This window comes from Tupaia chinensis, unplaced genomic scaffold, assembly GCF_000334495.1.
Source record: "Tupaia chinensis unplaced genomic scaffold, TupChi_1.0 Scaffold146740_1, whole genome shotgun sequence".
NCBI classification, from domain to species: domain Eukaryota; kingdom Metazoa; phylum Chordata; class Mammalia; order Scandentia; family Tupaiidae; genus Tupaia; species Tupaia belangeri.
Genome location: NW_006206595.1, coordinates 1,275,470 through 1,286,611, shown reverse-complemented (window position 1 = coordinate 1,286,611; position 11,142 = coordinate 1,275,470). Strand labels below are relative to the sequence as shown.

Here is an 11,142-nt window from a genome sequence, read left to right as displayed (position 1 = left end):
CATGTTTTATGCTAATGGAGAAAGACTCATTGACTAGGGGGAGGCAGTGACCGGGTCAGCTCTTTCCTCAGGCACCCCAGAGGTCGAGAGGTCGGGGGAGAAAGGCCGAGGCTGATATGGATTTTCTGTAAGGGTCAGTGTAATTTTATAATAATTCACGGGTACATGCACTCTCACATACACAGAGGGTCATGTATGTGGATACGCTCAGACCTGGGCACACGCGCACCTTCCCTCCACACATACATACATGCACCTGCACCCGAGCGTACCCAAGGGCCCAATGTACCAAGCCTTGCCCACCGCCTTCAGCTCACTTGCACATGCTTATCTTCGCTGCCACCTTCGGGCATGTGATTACTCCAAGGCAAACTCACGGACCTGCTCAGCAACCTGGACAAACACATTAACCACTACACACATGCACGCACGCACACACACAGAATACATACCATGAAAAGGGGAGGAAACTTTGCAAGGCCCCTTCACCAAACATCCCAAACTCTTTTATTTCAGGGCTTTTGTAGCTGCCAAGCCCAGCACACGTCTCTTGCTCCCATTCTAATATTTTCCAGTGTGGGGAATGAACGGTCCCCAAGACAGTCTTACTTTTCAACCAACTGGGACTGGGTAGCTGGAGCTGGGAGGACAGGTTCTGAGACCCAGCACACGGAAGGCTGCAAAAAAACAATCAGCCGATCCAAATCAAGCTTCTTTTCCACTGGTTTATTTGTGTATCTGTCCACCACATCCTGAAGTCCCATAGAGGCAAGAAAATTTTTTACAGACATGGCTGAGGTAGAAACAATGCTTTGCACATAGTAGGTATTAAGTAAACATTAATGGAACGAACCGCTAAAGCTACTGACTTCTAATTGGAGCAGATTGTCCATTTTATCTTTTATTCTTCCACCTTAAACCTTCACATCATCACTGGTTTGAGAGGCCAGAGACCTACCCAGTTGTGGATCTGGGCAAAGACCTCCTATTTCTTGATATGAGAAATCTGGACCTTCTTCGATGTGATAAGAAATGCTCATTTTATACCAATTGAAGCGATCCAGTCTCAATTTTGACCCCCAGTTGCCCTCAAGTTGGATCCATGCACAAGGGGAGCATCTGCCCTTTCTCCTGCCCAGAAGAGAATCTAGCTTTGGCTGGCTCCATGGGCAAGGTGGACACTGCAATTCAACCCTTATCGGAAGCTCTGAGGTTGGTGGGGGTGTGGGGAAGGATTAGGGACATGGAGGGGGGCATTTCCTCTCTCTGTCTCCCTCCACCACAAACGAAGGGGAAAACAAAACAGCAAACTGTGCACTGCAGAGGCCGCACAGCAAGGCCTGCCCGAAGGTGGAGCGGCTCCCAGCGTTGGGCTCCAGGCTGCAGCGGCTGTCAGCTGTGCCTGCTGAGGTTCCGGGTGCTGCGAAGGGAACTGGCTTCTCCCTTTCCCTGCACAGTCAGGGGGCTCCCTCCTTTCTTTGCTGAGCAGATGTGGATGGCGGTGGGCTTGGCCATAGAGAGGAGGCCAAGAGCCAGATTCATCAGCTTCTTCATCCAAGGGAAGGAGGACCCCTAAGAACATGGGGAATAGGGAAATCAGCTTTGCTTATCTTAGAGTCTGGAGCTCTGACCTGGCATCGCTGATCTCACCCTTACTCCCCCTGAGAGGACAACAGCTGTGGGGCCCAGCAGCCCCATTCCGAGGAGCAGACAGGCTGACTGTGGTTTGCAGATGGTTGGGGCTGGGGGAGGATTGTCTAGAATAAGCTAAGGGGATCCAAAGGTAATCATGGCTGATACAGAAAATTTGAAGGCCAGCTGGTGGCATGGTGGTTAGGGCAGCTGGATCCCACGTGGCCAATTGCAGTTTGAGTCTTGGATTTGACAGCTTGAAAAGCATGCTGGGCACTTATATGTACATGCCCCAAATCCCAAGAGTAGAATAGAGGAACAGGGGCGGTGATGTGGCCATCCCTCCTCAGGGACACTTTCTCACTCTCCCTCTCTCTTTCTCTGTTTCTGCCTCTCTCCTATGAGTGCTTGTGCCCTCTAGCAAATTAGGGGGGAAAAATAAAGAAAGAAAACAAGTTGATTCATCCTGTACCTGGTTAGCAAAGCTTATTCCCCATTTTGCTCATCTTTTTTATCTTTTTTTTTTTTTTTTTTTGCTACTGGCCACAGTGCACTCAAGAGAGGGCAAGAGAGAGCGAGAGAGAAAGTACCCCAGGGGGGATGGCCACACTGCAATCCCTTCTCCTCCATTTTTCCCTCCTGTCAGGATTTTGGGTATACATGCACACACCTCCAGTGCTGCCAGGTTCAGAACTGGAACTACATGGCCAGCTCTGTGGGATCCAGCCACCTTAACCATCACACCGCTGGCTGGCCTTCTCATCTTTTTTTTTTGGAGAGGTTTTCGCTATAGGGCGCGTGCCCTCGCCAGACAGACAGAGAGACATAGAGACAGAAAGCGAGAAATCACCCCCCAGAGGGGATGGTCACGCCGCAATCCCTTCTCCTCCATTCTCCTCTCGGGATCTTGGGCACACACACACATGCGCCCAGTGTGAGTTTTAAGCCACTGGGTCCAGGACGTGAACCACAGTCGACTATGTGGGAGTCCAGCGACATAGCCATTACGCTAACTGCTGGTTCCCGGCCTTCTCATCTTTTAATCCCAGGATTCGCATCCATATAATGAACTTTTGAGGACAGACTGCAGCGTAGTTAGCCGAAAGGTTTCAGAGCAGAGCCTTCTGGGATGCAGAGGACAAGAGCCCCAGCGTGAATTCCATGAAAGGGGAAGAGAGAAAGAGAACTAAAAGGAAGACAGAAAGATAAATGAAGGAAGAAGCTAGAGAAGAGAGAGCCATGCTGGGAAGTGTAGGACAGAGGCCTCCCTGAAAGAGCAGTGCAAGGTTTGTTACAAACACCTTTCTAGTCAGTGGTTTTGGGTCCCCCAGCCCATCCTCAAAACTTAACTGTACTTGGAAGACGTGGCTGACATAAGTGACTCCACTTTGGGGAGAGAGAAAAAAAAAATTGGCTTTAAGAAACCTTCTGAATCAAGCTGGGCAGTGGCCGACAGAGCACATTAGCAGGGCTCAGGAGCGCAGGCCCAACAAGCCACAGGTGACGACCCGAGCCGACCCCTCACAGGCTGAATCTAAAGTCATTGTACCACTAATCTCTCTGTGTTCGAGTGCAGTGGAATATTCTGCAAATCTAAGGTCTTCTTGCACTGGGAGGGAATGTCTTCATTCTCTTTCATGGGTGGGATTCTTTCTCTGGCTCCTGAGGGTTTGAATATAGCATGCCAAGCTCTTTATAGACAAATCCAACACTTTCAGATACAGAGAGACCCCTTGACCAGGAAGGTAGTTTTCTGGGGCAGGGATGAGATAAGGACAGCAGAGGAAGATTTTTCTTCTCACCAGTGGAAAAGAATGAAGATCCCCCTGCCCAGCAAGGCTCACCAAAATAACAGAAAAACCCTCCAATACAAAGGGCTCATTGATAAATGACCAGACTGAGGCCATAGGTCACAGAGCCAGAGCATGCTAAGTCTCTGGGCAGCCTCTGCCAGGGCCAGAGTGGAGGAGCTAGGGGCTACAGATCACAGGCTGCCAGGGAGAGGGGCCCACTAGGGCCGGATCAGTGACTGGCCCCTCCCTCGCTGGCCTCTCTGTTTCGTGAATGGGTTTTGGAACCAGATCTTGACTTGAATCAGGCTGCGATGGAGGCTGTGCATCCAGCTCCTGGTGTTGGTCAGAGCCCAGGTCAGGAAAGGCTGCAGGAGGACCTCCTCCAGTTCACTCAGCTGCTTTGAGGAGAAGCTGGTCTGTAGGCACGGCCTCTGCCTCCACCTCCCCAGTTGTATAGGCTGCCATCACCTGAGTGAAGATAGGGAGTAGTGGTGGTACCTCAGGGCCTCTGCAGGCCCACCAGGCTCTCCCAGTTCCCCTCTTCCTCCCCAGGATTCTCTGGAATCAAGATCCTCTTCCTGTTTTTCTCTCTCTTTTTTCCCTTGTTATCTCTCTGTATCTTCATTCCTCATTTTCCCTTCCTTCTTTTGTATTCTTTCTGCCCCACCTCCACTTTTCATCTTCTTGCCTTCCTTCACCTTTCTCTCCTTTCCGTTCTTCCTATCTTTCCTCTTTCCTTCTTCTACCTCTTTTATTTTCTGTTAAATATTTATTTACTTAATTCCATTTGTTATTATTTTTTAATTTGACCAGAGAGAGAGAGAAAGGAAAGGGAGAAAGCAAGCTGCCAGGTCTAGAACTCGAACCATGGTTGGCCATGTGGGAATCCAGTGCCTTTAACCACTCTGCTTTTTTTTTTTTTTTTTTTTTCTCTCTCAATTTTAAGGTCTCATTATGTTGTCCAGGTAGGTCTCGAACTCTAGATCCCCTGCCTCAGCCTCCTTTGGAGCTGGGACTTTAGGCACTCCTGGCATCCTATCCTGATCTTTTGTCCCAGTTTGTCCCTTCAGTTGCCTTTTCCCTCATATTTACCTCTCTTACTTTTCCTTCATTTTCTTTTACTCTTCAGTTCCCTTTTTTCTTCACTTGCTTTCTTTTTTTCTTATTCTCCTCCTCTCTCCTTTTTCATTTCTGCTTTTATGTCCTATTAAAAACAAAAACACCAAATAAACCTAACCCTGCTCCTTCTTTCTGCCCTTTATCAATATTCCTTTCATGTCCATTTCTCTCCCACCCGCTCGCCTGAGTAGTCTCTACCGCTGTCTCCAGCGCTAGGGCTTTCTCAGGGCTTTTCCTCTCTCCCAGTCTGTCTTCTTTGTTCTGAAATTTCCCAGTCTCTTCTGTTGTTTTCCTAGACCTTCTTTCTCTCTTCCTTTGTTTCTAAATCCCTCTGTGATTGGCATATGGCATAATGCTGCCCAGACCCCAGTGGAGGTTTCTGTCCTGTGTCAGCCCAGCCATCCTTCATGCCATTCTTTGTCAAGTCCCTTTAACTTGGGGCTCAATTTCAAGGGCCCCAAAATGGAGCTTTTTGCCCTATGCAAGATGTCAGGGCTAGGTCCACAGTTCCCCACCACCGGCTTAGGCAAGCCTTACCAAACTGCTGCCACTCTATCATCCCTAAGAAGAAAGAGGAAGAGAAGAAAGAGAAAAAGAGAAAAACCCGCAGATTTGTGGAATGGGGGTGGGGAGGCAGGAACAAAAAGGACCAGATTCATAGAAGGGAGGAGAAGCTCAGAACCAGGTGCCCTCTCCCCGTAGCCTACAAAAAGAGGCCCAAACCAGCTCTCATGTTAGTTCTGAGGCTGGAGAACACTGAGGCCTTCTATCCGGACCTTCTGGGCTGCAGAGGTGCAAGAGCCATGGGATCCAAAGAAAGAAAAGGGCTGAGGTTTGTTTTGAGTATTAGTGGGATTCATGGCTACCCCCGGACACTTCCCAGCTTCTTGGGGACCACATCAAACTTGCTCTAGGTAGTGCTGGATGGGCTCTCTCAAACTTTACTCCCTGCTGGGGCTTATAGAGGTTGAGCAGGTGTGGGGAAGGTGGGGAGGAGGGGGGTGGGGAAAATCCTCAGAAGCAGGGAAAACAAAGGCCTGGGCAGATTGGCCATTCCTGACCCAGCAGGTCTAAGCAGCTCTGGAGGTGTGGGCCCAGTGCTCACTCCACATGGGAATTTTTCTCCTGGATCCACGCCCCTCCCTACCCTCTCCAAAAAGCAGCCTTCATAGCAGTCTGCAGCCTAGTGGCCTCCCCCAGCATGGGGTTCCCTGATTAGAGGCCAGATCTGGAAACCTCAGAGACCCTCCACCACCGCCAGCGTAGGCTCTGGCTGAATGTTCCTGCCCAGGGACACCCAGGCCTCCAGTGCCTCCGCCCTACCAGCACCAATGCAGCGGCCTCCACCCCCACCTGCTACCCCAAATCACAGGCCCAGAGGCCGGTTCCTAAGCCCATCCGGCCTGCCCACTCCTCCTTGTCCCCAGCCCTGAAGTTCAGTTGCACCCTGTGCACCCACCTGCTCTTGACTGCCTCTTGAAGAGCCTCCCCTCTGTTCCTCGCAGGCTGTCTCTGTGAGAAGGGCAATCCGGCCCCAGGAGGGGAGCGGGACCTCCCTACCACCCCCCCCCCTCCTTTGGGAGCTGGAGAAGGTAAGAGCTGTGCTGGGGGTGAGACAGTGGAGTACTCTCCCTGGACTCCATTTCAGGGCAATAGGTCTCTGAGTCAAACTGGATTGGAGAAAAAAAAAAAAAAAGACGAAGACACTTGGGAGTTTTCCCTCTCCCAGTCACTCCTAAATTATTGTAAAACCAGCGAGCGGCTGCAGGACAGCCGAAACCCAGCAGCCCAGGACCAGACTCAGCTCCGGGCGGACACCCCGCCCCCAGTCCCGCGGAGTCGGAAACTGCTACTTTCCGCTAGTTCTTCTTTCCGTTTCCGCGGAGACCCCTCTCAGGATCTCCAAGCGTCTCTAAGGGCTGGGGGACTGAGCAGGTTTGGGAGCCAGCCGGGTTTTCTACGGGGGTAACGGAACCCCTGGGAAACACACTAATGCATGCCTCCTTCAGGGCGGGAAGCAGAGAGCCCCTCCCTCCCACTTTAAACCTCCACACCCCAACTCGGCTCCCTTTTCCATCTCCTTCAGACAACTTTTATAAAGTTCCTGCAAGTTGCTTTTGGGGACAGAAGTACTCTCCCGCAGGCTCTCGTGCTCTCTCTGCCCCAATTCCTCCCTTTCTCCCCAGTTTCAGAAGCAATCCTCCCACTCCCCTGCTGACACCTCAGTGCCCACACTCGGGGGAGGAAAGCTGCTCTCTCACCAAGCACCTGACAGACACCCGATCCCAGCCCAAATGCCCCCAGGGAGAGCCGGTGAGTGCCTGTAGGGGAACAGGACAGAGTAAGAGAGAGGGGAGAGACAGAGACGGGGAGAGACAGATTGTTTTCAGGTCCAAGCGCACCCCTCCCAGACCCAGCTCACCTGCTCCAGACGGGCTCCTCTTCATTTCCATCCACTCAAAAGTTTGTGCTCCTCTCAGACGATTCCAGAGGGGTGCAAACTCGGCCCTTGTGTGGGTGGTCGGTTAGGGTGGCCGCAGATGTCTGATCCAGACCAAGTCGGGGGACGTAGGACCCGGTGCACCGTCCCCAAAGAGGGGACCGAAGCAGTGATCCGGAGAGAAAGCATTCACGCGCCCAGGACAGGGGGCCAGGCTGCTCTGGAGGCCGCCCGGACCGAGTGGGCACCGGGGAGGGACTGGCGAGCTGGGCCGAGCCAGCCCCGGGAGCTGGAAGGAGAGAACCCTGGGTCCCTGGCGACGTCTCTCTTCCTCCAGTTTCTGCTCTCCGGCTGAAACCCACAACATTCCCTCGACCCCTTCTGGGGCGGCGTTCAGGGCTCTCGCATGGCAGAAAGGGAGGGTGAAGGGGCGAAGTAACCCCCTCAGCCCCTCCCCAGCCCCGGCGCCACCGCTCCCCCCACTTTCTTCCCCAGAGCGAAGGGACAGACAGAGAATTGCAACTAGAAAGCCGATCGATTGGTACGGGGGACCACGTGGTCAGGGGCTGGCCAATGACCAGGCCGCCCGGGATGAGCTAATAATGGAAGCAATTTGTAACTTTCAGTGGCTCTCCAAGCCTGGGTACCGGAGGGAGGGAGGCGGACGAAGGTGGGGAGATGGACACCCCTAGTCCTTCCACCCTGCTCACTCGTCTAGGGGCACCCGGATTCTCTATTCCTCCTTTTCTCTTAACAGCCAGGCACCCGCGAGGTCCCTTGCCAACTGCTGTCGGGCCGCCACTGCAGAGAAAGGTAAGCGGGTCCTCCACCCCTCAGACGCCCCTCCCCATCCCAACCTCCCACCCGCGTCCTTTCCAGCACCTGCAAACAACGTCTCCCTTCTTGTCCCATTAGACAATTTAAATCCGACTTTGTTTTTCTCTTAGTTGAAAGAAAAAACTGATTTTGTATTCTTTCACGTAACCCGTTTCCTATTAGAGAAAACATTAAGTTCAGATTAATACTTTTCTTGGAAGTGGGGGTTGACCGGTACTTTCCTTTTTTTTGATAAATTTTATATTCCCTCCTCTTGGGGAGGAACATTCGGCTTATGTAGTTTACTTTTCTTTGGGGATGAAAGTATGATTTTGCAAGTTTTGCTTCTTTAATGATGTTAGGATCACCCCCCTTCTCTATCCCATCCTCCAATGAACTATTTACAAATAATGACTAAACAAATTTCAAGTTTATTTGTTATTCCTCTCCCTCACTAGTTTTTCAGCTGTTACAGAATCCCTACAATTATTTTTTCTCTTTGTGTGGACAGAGGTTTAGTTTGGGGTTGATTTCTTTTTTTGTTTTGTAAATGAATTTATTGTTTGGGAAACTCTATGGAATGAGCAAGGTCTCTTTTGATTCATTCCAGCCCCTCCTCTTTTGAAGAGCAATTTGTTTAACGGTCTCATACATTTTCTTTTTTGTTATTGTGTCTCAATTTTGATCATTTTTCTTCTTTTAAAATCTAATCTCTTAAATTTAATCCTTTGTATGTTAAACCATTTTAAAAGTTTTTATTCTTACAAGGTGACTGTGTTTGTACATTTTCTTACCTTTCCCCATACTCCTGCCTTCTCCATTTCAAAACTCCCCCCCCCCAACTTCCAGAATTCTCAGCTTCACATTGGATTCACCCTCCCTTCTCTTTTCAGCCAAGTAGAGATGCCTGAGAAGAAGAAAATGTTCTCCTTGGGTCAGAACCTATGCCCAGGTTCTAGTCCTGGGCGCCTTCAGTCCAAATATTCAAGCCTGCAAAACCAGAGAACAGAATTACGGTTCAACTTTTTAGTTCCACACTAAGTTCACTGGATCTAATCCTGGACAACTCTCTAGTACAAAAAGTTACATTTTAAAATCTCATCTTTTTCCCAGTGCCAACAAAAAAGGCAAGCAGATTGTATTTTTCTCCCCTAAAATGTAAGCAGTTAGTTCAGGGTCATCCTGTTGATTCCTTGACCTTCTGGGGGAGGATTCCCAGAAGAGATACACAATATGTATGCCTCCTTTTGCTTCTGGTTAGAGTGGAGGTGGCAGGGCTTGAGGGACCCCATTTTGATCTCCGGCTCTGGATTGGAACAAAGAAGGGTCGCGAGCTGGCCAGGGCACTCAGTTACTTCTGGTCAGCGAGGTTTGGCTTAGGAGAGTTTGGGGTATATCTTGGCTCTGAGGAAATTCTTTTTAAGCATTACTGTGGAGGTGAACTATTAAAACGGTGTGACATGTTTTCAATCTATTCAGATTTATCACAGGTGCAGAAATAAAATTACAGGAGAAATTCACGTTTCCCGAAGATACATTTTGGGTGTCTTTATCTGTTTATCTTGGGGAGACAGAATCCAACTGGGCAGAAGTAAAACTGCTGCTCCTCCCCTCCTGGGTCTCCATCCCATGGTCACATTGACATTCTGGGCACATTCGGCCCAGCCCCCGTCCCTGCTTCTCCCAAGTATGAATCTAAATTACTATTAATAAGGGGCCGCTCCAAGTTAATTGGCATTAAAAGAATTCATTTCAATTTGTTAATATTAAATGAACGCTGTGCACTTTCGCTCCCTTCTTCGCCCCGGATTCCCAGATGAGTGATGGCAAGAGGGGGCGGGGGAGTAGAATGAGGATTTTATTTCTGGCTCTCTGGCTTAGCCACTGAACTGCCTCCCCTGGGGGTGTGCGATCAGGCGCAGTGGGGACCTGATTGGGGGAAGTCGATGGTATTATTTGATGAAATTCTTCTGCTTCAACCAGAGCTGTGGGGGACGGAGGAGGGGACAGAGAGAGGGTTTGGGGGACATTGCAGGGGAAAGCAGGGACTATGCAGAAAGTGATAAGAGAAAGGGATAGAGAGAATTTGGGTAAAGCAGACTTGTGTAAAAGCAGCAGTAGCTCAAAAGCCACCTAGAGAGGGAGGGGCTTGGGGCAGGAGCTGATTTGAGGCCACACAGCTAGGGGTCCTGAAGCTGTCTAGCTTTCTAGCTGTGTGACTTTAGGCAATCTGATGAACTTTCTACTCTTACTTCTTGACCTGTAAAACAGGGATAATAAGAATAGCACCTATGTCAGGGAAGGGATTGTTTGAGATTACATGAAATATGTGCAATGTGTTTGGCACAGAGAAATGCCAATCAGTGTTTGCCAGGCTTTGGTATAGTGGCTAAGAGCATGGATCTGGAGCCCAACTCTCTGGTCTGAATCTTCGTCCGGCCTTGCAGGACGACCTGAGCCAATTACTGAACCTCTCTGTGCTGCAGTTTCCTCATCTGTAAAATGGAGTTAGTCGTTAATAAAAGGCTCTCGTGAGGATGAAATGGGTCCGTACGCGTGAAGTGCCTAGAGTAATGCCAGTCCCTCAGGAAGCACCGGATAAACACTTGTCAGTACTGCTGCTGCTGCTCTTCTCATGTAGGAAGGTTGGAAATAGATCCCCGAATCTAGTCTAGCAACTGGGACGGTGCACGGAGATCCCTTTGGGAGGTGGGAAGCCCAAGTTCTTCCCTGGCCTCTGGTCTGGCTCTTGGGTTGGTAATCTTCTCTCAGTGCCCATAAGCTTCAGGGGGAAGTCACTTCTTTTTCCCTTGGGAGGCCCGTTGGTGGAGGATTGCTTTCTTGGCCTAATACTCCATTTAGTTGAAAGTTAGTCCTGGGAGTGTGGGTTGGGAGAGGTGGTGTGGAGTAGAGGCTGATGTTCACTAGGTACTGTCTAATTATGTAGCGAGCTCCACACACCTAGCCTCTGTCCAGAGGGTGGGGAAAACAGGTCCAAGCGATGAGGGGAACTGACAAAGTCATAAAGCCAGGAGGTGGCAAAGTTGGAATCTGAACTCTGATCTGTCTATACCGATTTATTTATTTTTTTTAGTTTGCTATGGGGCACATGTACTTACCTGAGAGAGACAGAGAGATATAACCCCCCAGAGGGAATGGTCACAGTGCAGTCCCTTCTCCTCTGGTCTCTTCTCAAGATTTGGGGCATGCACATGTATTTGGCCAGGATAATTTTCAAGATACGATGTTTGGAACTCAAACCACAAGGTAGGCCACTTAAGATCTAGCCACCTTAATCTCCATGCCACTTGCTGGACCCAACCTATGACAAATCTTACTGCC

General features: G+C 50.1%; 1 long non-coding RNA gene across 1 annotated transcript; it reads left to right on the top strand.

The window, feature by feature from the left end:
• Nucleotides 1-7,593: 7,593 nt before the first annotated feature.
• LOC102487024 (uncharacterized) lies at nucleotides 7,594-10,170 on the top strand. Its single transcript, XR_003548019.1, has 3 exons — nucleotides 7,594-7,654; nucleotides 7,742-7,797; nucleotides 8,694-10,170. It is a non-coding gene; the product is annotated as an uncharacterized LOC102487024 (long non-coding RNA).
• The last annotated feature ends 972 nt before the right edge of the window (nucleotides 10,171-11,142 follow it).